Genomic DNA, 8,398 nt, shown 5'->3' with positions numbered 1-8,398 from the left:
TGTCACCACCGTTGTCACGGCAACCCTGTACACAATTAACTTTTCCTTTTTGTGCTCTCACATGCCGTGACTTGCGTGACGATAACCCTGCCTGTGACCTGCGCTCGCAGCCTCAAACCCACCTAGCGATTGCATTGTGTGCCCCCCGTGTTTGCCCAGTGACTCGAACAAAGCAGTTTGGCGCAGTGCGCCTTTTTCTGTTTGCTCTCACATCTCGTTTCACAAATAATCTTTAAAGATTTGCAACGTGCGAGTTTGTCAGGGTGGCTGGCCAGCAGCTTGGCAGTGAAGTGACCAGCCCTGGTGGCACCCTGGCCGTCCCACACGTCTATTTTTAGGACGTTCTGGTCTCCTGAATGTCAAATTAGGGCTGTGACAGCACGGCTCATCTCGTGGTTTCGGCTTGGCTATTTGAGCCCTGCAGTCTGGGAGGACGAGGAGACGACGCTGGGGCGGCACTGGGGTCACAGCGGGTAAGGCCTTTGGGGGGCTCCTAAGTGTCATGCTGCAGTTCGCTGATTTCATCCTAAGATGTGCTTGTTGGGTTTCTTACGGTGCCAGCTTGTTGATGATTTGAATGTCTGTAAAATATGGCGTTCAGTCTGTCTGGGGGCTCATGGCTGTGTTGTAAGGCTCTCGGGTCGAGAGGGAGTGACACAGGGGGCAGACGGTCTGATGGAGCCTACGGGCATCGAGGGGTGGAAGGAAGACATCTGATATCAGGGAGGCACTCAACTCGATGGCCGCCCTACAAGGCTCAGAATAGGGGGGCAAAGTCAGGTAAGGGGAAGAAGGACAAAAAAAATGACAGCAACAAGCGACACCGGGTAGAGAGAGCTGAGGACCCCGAAAATTACACCCAAGTGTCCCAATTTCAGATTACATTGGGCATCTTCCATGGCAGAAGGATGGGCAGGTGGGCATTCAGGTGGGCATCATGAACTTCTACTGCTTTCACTCCTCTGAAGTTGCATCTTCAATTCATGTGCCATCAGGCCAACAATGCACACGTATATGAAAGGCACAAGATAACTGAAAACAGATGTAATGGAAGGCCCTATATAATATAAGGAAATGAAAGGCACTATATAAGAGAAATATAGAAGGTACTTTATAACACAGACACAGTAGATACTGTATATAAAGTGATATATAAGATATGAAAGGAGACAGATAGATCAATATGAAAGGCACTATATAATAGATAGATAGATAGATAGATAGAGAAAGGCACTATATAATAAATAGATAGATAGATAGATAGATAGATAGATAGATAGATAGATAGATAGATAGATAGATATCATCTTGATTGGTTTCTGAGGGGACACTCACTAGGGGGCTCCAGTGCAGTGACTTCACGAGGTCAATTGTTTTAAGTGGACATCCCAACCAATCAGTGGGAATCAGACTGCGGAGTCGCGATGGCCGAGTTAACCTTCGCTGCTCTTCTCTGTTTGTCAGCTGACAGTTTATGTTTTCAGATCTACATGGAAAGCAAACCAGCTGAGAAGTGACTGGGCAAAACTGGCATGAAGCAGCCACACGTCAAGAGCGCTGCCAGAGCCAAAAACCCTTCAGGACATCTGAGGGCCGTCCTCTTGGAACAAGTTATATAGCAAGAAAGGGGATCTAGCGGCCACCCTTGAGGACCCCCTCTTCTGCTCCTGGGATGGACACGGGTCACTGTAGCGACTGGTAGGACAAATGGCCCGCTGCAGTTTATTAAATTCATTCTTCCGTTCGTTCATTTTGTTCATTTTCTAGTAGGAAGCATCAGGAAGGTAAGAACTCGCTGATTGCTCATAATGACGGCAGTTCTGAGTTTACGGCTCCCAGACCGGGTTCAGACCCCAAGGTCACTCAGCACATGGAGTCGGCTTGTACTGCCATGTCCTCCTGTGTCCTCCCACATCCCAAGGACATGCGGGTGACTGCTCTGACGAGTGACAATTCTGAAAGCCTGACTTACGCTGGTGTTTCATAGTTTTATGTGTCTGTGTGTGTGTGTGTGTGTGTGTGCGTGTGTATGAGTGTGTGTGTATCTGTGTGTGCGTGAGTGTGTGTGTGTGTATGTGTGCGTGTCAGTGTGTTTCTGTGTGTGTGTGCGTGTGTGTGAGTGTGTGTATGAGTGTGTGTGTGTATGTGTGTGTGTGAGTGTCAGTGTGTGTGTGTGTGTGTGTATCTATGTGTGTGAATGTGTGTGCGTGTGCGTGTGTGTGTGTATGAGTGTGTGAGTGTGTGTGTGTGTGCGTGTGTGTGTGCGTATCTGTGTGTGTGTCTGTGAGTGTGTGTATGAGTGTGTGAGTGTGTGTGTGTGTGTGTGTGTGTGTGTGTGTGTGTGAGAGTGTGTGTGTGTGTGGTTGTGTGTAGTGTGTGTGTGTGTGTATGAGTGTGTGTGTGTGTGTGTGTGTGAGTGTGTGTATGAGTGTGTGTGTGAGTGTGAGTGTGTGTGTGTGTGTGTGCGTATCTGTGTGTGAGTGTGTGTGCTTGTGCGTGTCTGTGAGTGTGTGTGCGTATCTGTGTGTCTCTGTTTCTTTTCTTTTTTTTCTAACCTCTAATTTGCTGCCCGCTCAGTCCAGTTTCAGGGAGGGGCGGGCTCTATAGTGGGGTAGTGGGTGTGGCTGGCTGCTAAATCTGCTCTCACTGAGCCCTGATTGGCTGGCCCTATAAATGCTGGCCGGGCGGGCGTCGTCAGGCTCAGAGTCACTCCGCTCTGTTAAGTCAGCCACACTTCCAGTTAGCCTCCAACACAAAAGCAGCAAGCAACTGGGCACCTTTGGACATCACACTGGTGAGTAGGCACGGCGGTCTCACACTGGTTGGGGCCTGGGACGGAGGTAATGGGATTTGTACACGAGATAAGAGAGGGTCTCGGCAGAACGTTCATGACGCAAGACAGATCAGTCCTTTGGCACTTGGGCCAGGTGTGCAAATTGCTGAGAAAATTCTGCAAAGAAAGAGACGGAGGAAGACGAGGACGCTTGGTCATATGGCTGGTGGCGGACGGGTTAAGGCTACCCGCTTGTGTTCCCCTTACTATGTGTATGAGATAGAAAGCCTTTGAGGAGCCATAGAGGGGCACTACGAGAGAGTTGTGGTGTATAAACCAGTCCTAATGGAGTGCTGAATTTAGTGGGATTTGTGTACTGAGATGGAGTCAAACGTGTTTGTTCTTTATGGCATTTTGGAGTCAGGCAGATATACAGGTGGGTATGGAGCTCACACGTGCAGCACTGGCAATTACTGTGACATATAGCGCCTTTACGTTACCTTACAGATGAGTTTACCAATTATCACTGGTAACCTTAGCACAGCAAATACTTTGGGTGACATTTTGAGAGTTGACAGCCTTGGCTTAAGTGACCTTTAGAGTCACATATGGAGGTAGAAGTGGGATATAAAGGGGCAGCCTTGGTCTAGGAGACTTTTGAGGTCCCAAAATGATGTTGTAAAGGGTTACGAACAGGCAGGTAAGCGACGTCTGGAGTCACACATGGTGGCAGTGATGGGAAGTGACCCGGCAGGTCGAGTTTTAGGTGACATTGGGCTTTGCTCTCAGTCTGTGCTTCCCAGCTGAACTTAGCAGGCTTGGACTAAGTGAGGTTTACAGGCCGAAATGGAGGAAGTCGCGGGACAGGAATGGACGGCTGTGGGTTTGGTGACTGTCAGAATCTCCCAGGGGGGCAGCGGTGGGATATGAACTGGCAGACTTGCAGAGTGGCGTAGTATTGGGATGTAAATGGAGGGCTCCAGTTTAAGCGACTCTTAGAGTCCCATACGGGTGAAATGCTCCGATGTAAATCAGCTGGCTGGTTGTTAAGCGTTTTATTTCTGAATCACAAAGAGAGGCAAAAGTGGGATGTGTACTGGCAGCCTTTGGCGCCTCAAGTCGTGCCATCTAACGAATGTCTAGTTCTGCGTGTACACCATATCTCGTCAACATGGCCATCATGCCCACCATGCCCTTCCCCTCACATTTATAGCAACGGCCTCCTCCTCTGTAAACAGAAGGCCATTTCAGATCAGGCAGGAATTAACCCTGGGCAGGATGTACTCTCATACACCCATGACCACTCACTTCAGCTTAGCTCTCTTCAAATTGTGTTAAAACATCACAGGCCGGACAAACACAGGCAGCCATTTGGTCCACGGGTCATCGGTTTGGTTGTCTCCCATTTCTTATTCAGTTACACCCTAAAAGATGTCATGGTGTCCACTTCCACCCCACCACCCACTGACGTCTTGTATGAAGATGTGCCGTAGTCTAAAGTGCACTTCCCTTAGTCTCCACTAGGGGTGCTCAAGTGCAGGATTCACTCTTCCGTCGTATTTTTCTGGATCAAATTTAAAACAAGTAATAATTGTTATAAATACATAAATAATGTTCTGTATGCGCCCGCTCTGTGATTATGCCTCACCTCCTCTTAGGCTGGTGGCACATCTCGTGACTTCTCGTCAGAGGGGCTGTCAAGCTTGATGACTGCATTGCTGATCTTGTTGCCTGAGGATGTCAGATTACACGACATTGGGTAGCAGGACAAGTCAAATTGCATGACTATTGGCCGACATCCCTCTGCCATTTCTTATTTCCAAAGTGTCACATACTTGCCCTCTTTTTGTGGCAAATGGTGTCGTGTGAAAAGTTAACATGTACGGCGAATTCAGGCGCAAGGCCAGCCCTTGTTATTTCTGATTCATTCTGTTGTGGTCCATAAAACATGAGAGACTTGTGAGCTTCAACATGCTAATGCACGACTAGAGGAGCGCTCATTAATCTCACACACAGAGCCCACCTGCACTAACCTGGACCCCCATTGGTCAGAATCCCTCCAAGGAACTGCCCTAAATGTCAGACTATAATGAGAATTTGTCCGACCTCGGAGTGGGACATGAATTACAAGGCAGGCATCTCCCGCGGAACTCAGGCTGGGAACGAATGGCGGCACGATATCATGGCACCGCTTGCCATAAATTGCTACCTCTTCTGTAGTCTGTGATCCCAAGGGTAATAATAATAAAAATAATAATAATAATAATGATGTTCAATATTTTATATGTACTTATATTGTGAAATGACCCGTGTACTTGACCTTGGCTGCAAAATAAGGCAAAGTATTCAGTACAACAAAGTAAAGAACGGAGTCCAAAGCAGACCTGATCAGCAGAGGAAGGACGTGGGGTTTAATAGGGAGGTTTACGGAAGTGATGTCGTCGTCAGGGCCGGGACAGGAAGTGATGTCGTCCTCAGGGCCGGGACAGGAAGTGATGTCGTCCTTGTGGCTAGGACAGGAAGTGATGTTGTCCTCAGGGCCAGGACAGGAAGTGACATCCTGAGAGACGAGGTGGAAGTGACGTCTTCGTATTCAGGTAGGATTTCCCGTGTGTGGTCTGCGGGGACAAAATAAGAGGGTTGAATGCACCCTGCCACCCCCTGGCTGGGTATTTCCTTCTTTTGGTCGCTGTGGCTGGCTCCCATGTGCACGTGTGTGACAATATATATATAAATAATAAGGCAGGACACTGCACTAAGCTGGTGCCCCCACTTGATGGCAGCAATATCAATCATCATACAGTGGCGAGCACCGAGATGGAAAGCCCAGGACGGGGTGGGATAACATGAAATGGCTGACCGGAAGGTTGATCCACAGCCGTACTTTTAGGAGAATCTCCAGCCGCCAAGTCACAGATTTGCTCTAACTGGCCATGGCTGAAGTGACGTTTCCAATTCCTTGGGTCCCTGGCATCTTCCACCGTGCCATACCGTACTTCTTGCCATCACCCCCCTCTTCTCTTCTGAACCGTCCCAAGCTTGTGAAGAGTAACAGGAATGTCCCAGAGGCTCATGGAACGCTGAGCTCAGCGTATCTCTATGGACAGTTCACTGTCAGTCACCCATCCAGCCCCGCCTACTCTTCGAGGTAATTTGCTGGTTACCGCAGCACAGTTTGCATCCACAGCCTCTTGAGTTGTCACCTTGGCATGCCCATCTACTCTTTGGACCGCGCTCTTCACACTATCACATGACCTCATGTGGAGTGACGAGGAAACACAAAAAATTCGAGAAATGTCTTAATGCCCTACGCGGATCATCGCTTACTATAAAGCTTCCTTGTTTTTGCCAAAATGTTACCAAGGGGCTCATTTCAGGCTGGCACTGCATGGCTTCTCCGTGTTGATGGAACGTCCAAGAGGCCTCACAGATTTAATTCTGTCCCTGTCAGATTGATATCTTCATACAACTTCACTGTTGTTCCCACACATTTCACGATCTCTGCCTGAGCGCCACCTTCTGGTGGCACCTAGTGAGCTGGCACAGCTAACGTCCTGCTGAAGTTAACAGCAGTGCCCTAAATTAGGAAAACTGATAAGAGGCTTTCACTCCTTCTCCTAAGAGTGGGACCATTGTGTGGATTTTGTGCCAGTTATTCCTTCTTGGTGGTGAATGTCACACTTCACAACTGCCATTCACGGAAGGGCACTGTGACCTCCACCGACTCGCTAAGATGACATAAATGAAGATTATGACGGCTACTGGCTAGTAAAATTGGCACAATGCGGCAGGGCCTTTAGCTTTATTATCACTTGTTGGCTGCTTTTTTTGCCCAAGCATCAATGGGCACTTGCCATGATGTAAACCCCAGAGGGGGATGCCAGCCCACCATGGAGTTTGCTTTCACACCCACCCTGGGCCAATCCAGACAATTCACTTCAGGTCTTTGAAGGTGGAAGCACCAAAAGGACAATGAGAGGACATGCAGACTTCGCCTCGAAGCCACATTTGGGGGGGTTTTGTGAAGCGGGAGTGCCAGTCACTTGGCCACCATGCTGCACCTCTCTTGAAGTTTGTCCCAAAAAATGTCAAATGCAGAGTAATGAAAATTTTAAGTGGATTAAATCAGAGCAGCAGCCAGTTAATAACGGGAATTTGGAAATGGAGAGGGGTGGCCGTTGATTAAAAAACAAATCTGTGCAGGATCCAGAGGGGGGCTTACAGAATAAATAACACCTGACATAAATGGGGGGCTAGCCCAGGGGTTCAAGACCTGCGTGATCGGCCAACTGGAGAGAGCGAGACTGGAGGACAAGTGAGGAGGCGGAGGGACAGGACTGCTCTCGGCTCCGGTCACACGGGCCATTTGTCACAACATGAGGCCGAGTGGCAGGGGAACGGGAGGGGGGTGGCAACCGCTGTGGCGGGAGGCTGTCTTATATAACAGGGGCTTTCTGTGACAAACGTACTTCTGGAATATTAAGTGTGGCAGCGGGCACGAGGGCTGGAGGGTGAGCTTGTTTATTTTATATAGCGCCTTTTCACAGTCACTTGATTGGCTGAATGTAACCGCCTCCATGTTCCTCCAATGGGTGGCACCTGCAGCTTACATTTAAAAAATACAAGCGAGGAGGACGAGGACGGCACATTTGACTTTCGGTCGCGTCAAGTGTGTCTGCGTGATCAGCACTCGCACTTGAGCGTGCGGACTTGGTGGACAGACCAGCAGAACCCTTGCCATGTCCCTTGCAATGACTCCCACCCATATGCACTCCAGCCCCCTTACCTGTAACGCCACCCTTTTCTCTGCCCCTTAGGTGGGCTGCATGACTCTCATGACAGATCAGTCAATGTGATCATTCAAGTCCACTCGCTTTATATAGTGCCATTCATTATGAACGCCAGCCTCATGGTCTCCATGATGCTCCAGCTCTGGCTACTGCAGTCCTTGTATCATCCATGCAAAGGACGTGTGACAACGATGACAAAACACGTGGTGGTCTCGGAGGCAATGGGGCTGGAGACTTAATGTGTGACAAGATGACAGAGATGACCATTGGCCTTCAGGAAGGCCCATGGTGTCTACACCCCACTGCACATTGCGGGCTCTGAGGCAGATATTCCTGGGCGCACACCTGCCAGCTTACCTTACTTGGTCAATGAGCACCACCTCCATGGCCAAGAAGGCTCAGGAAGAGATGATTGGGGGGCCAGGGTGAGCAATTTAGCCAGCACATCGGGGTACACCCTACTCTTAACAAAGGATGAGTTCAGAGAGTCAGGACCTTGGTTTTACATCTCATGTGACATTTTCATAGGACGGTGTCCCCGTCACTGCACTGGGGCATTGGGTTCAACACATGTAAATGTGAGCCTTACTTGTATTGTACTCACCCCCAAAAAATCCAGTGCCCCCTGGTAAACGTGTCCAAAGAGTTTATGGTATTAGGAAGATAATGACATGAACACACATTATCCCAAACACACTTTCAAAAATGCCCACTAGAGGGGGATATCAGCATCAAACCCTGGCAAGTAATAGGAACAAACACAGAGACTTTATAAATAAATACAAATTCACAAAAAAATAGGCCCTCTGCCCCAAGCGTGAAGCTCCATAGGAGC

The 8,398-nt window shown here is 49.0% G+C and overlaps 1 protein-coding gene across 3 annotated transcripts in view; it reads left to right on the top strand.

The window, feature by feature from the left end:
- The first annotated feature begins 373 nt into the window (after positions 1–373).
- si:ch211-207j7.2 overlaps positions 374–8,398 on the top strand; it is a 30,279-nt gene continuing 22,254 nt past the window's right edge. Inside the window, exon 1 of one of the 3 annotated variants that reach the window (XM_039772550.1) lies at positions 374–473. The gene's annotated coding sequence lies outside the window, so the exon portion shown is untranslated. Of the gene's footprint in view, positions 474–1,524; positions 1,699–2,651; positions 2,795–8,398 lie in introns of those variants that run through there. The other 2 variants (XM_039772551.1, XM_039772548.1) reach the window with 2 other exon arrangements.

This window comes from Polypterus senegalus, chromosome 12, assembly GCF_016835505.1.
Source record: "Polypterus senegalus isolate Bchr_013 chromosome 12, ASM1683550v1, whole genome shotgun sequence".
Lineage (NCBI taxonomy): Eukaryota > Metazoa > Chordata > Cladistia > Polypteriformes > Polypteridae > Polypterus > Polypterus senegalus.
The sequence above is the reverse complement of the archived record's forward strand: the minus strand, read 5'-3'. Positions and strand labels throughout refer to the sequence as shown.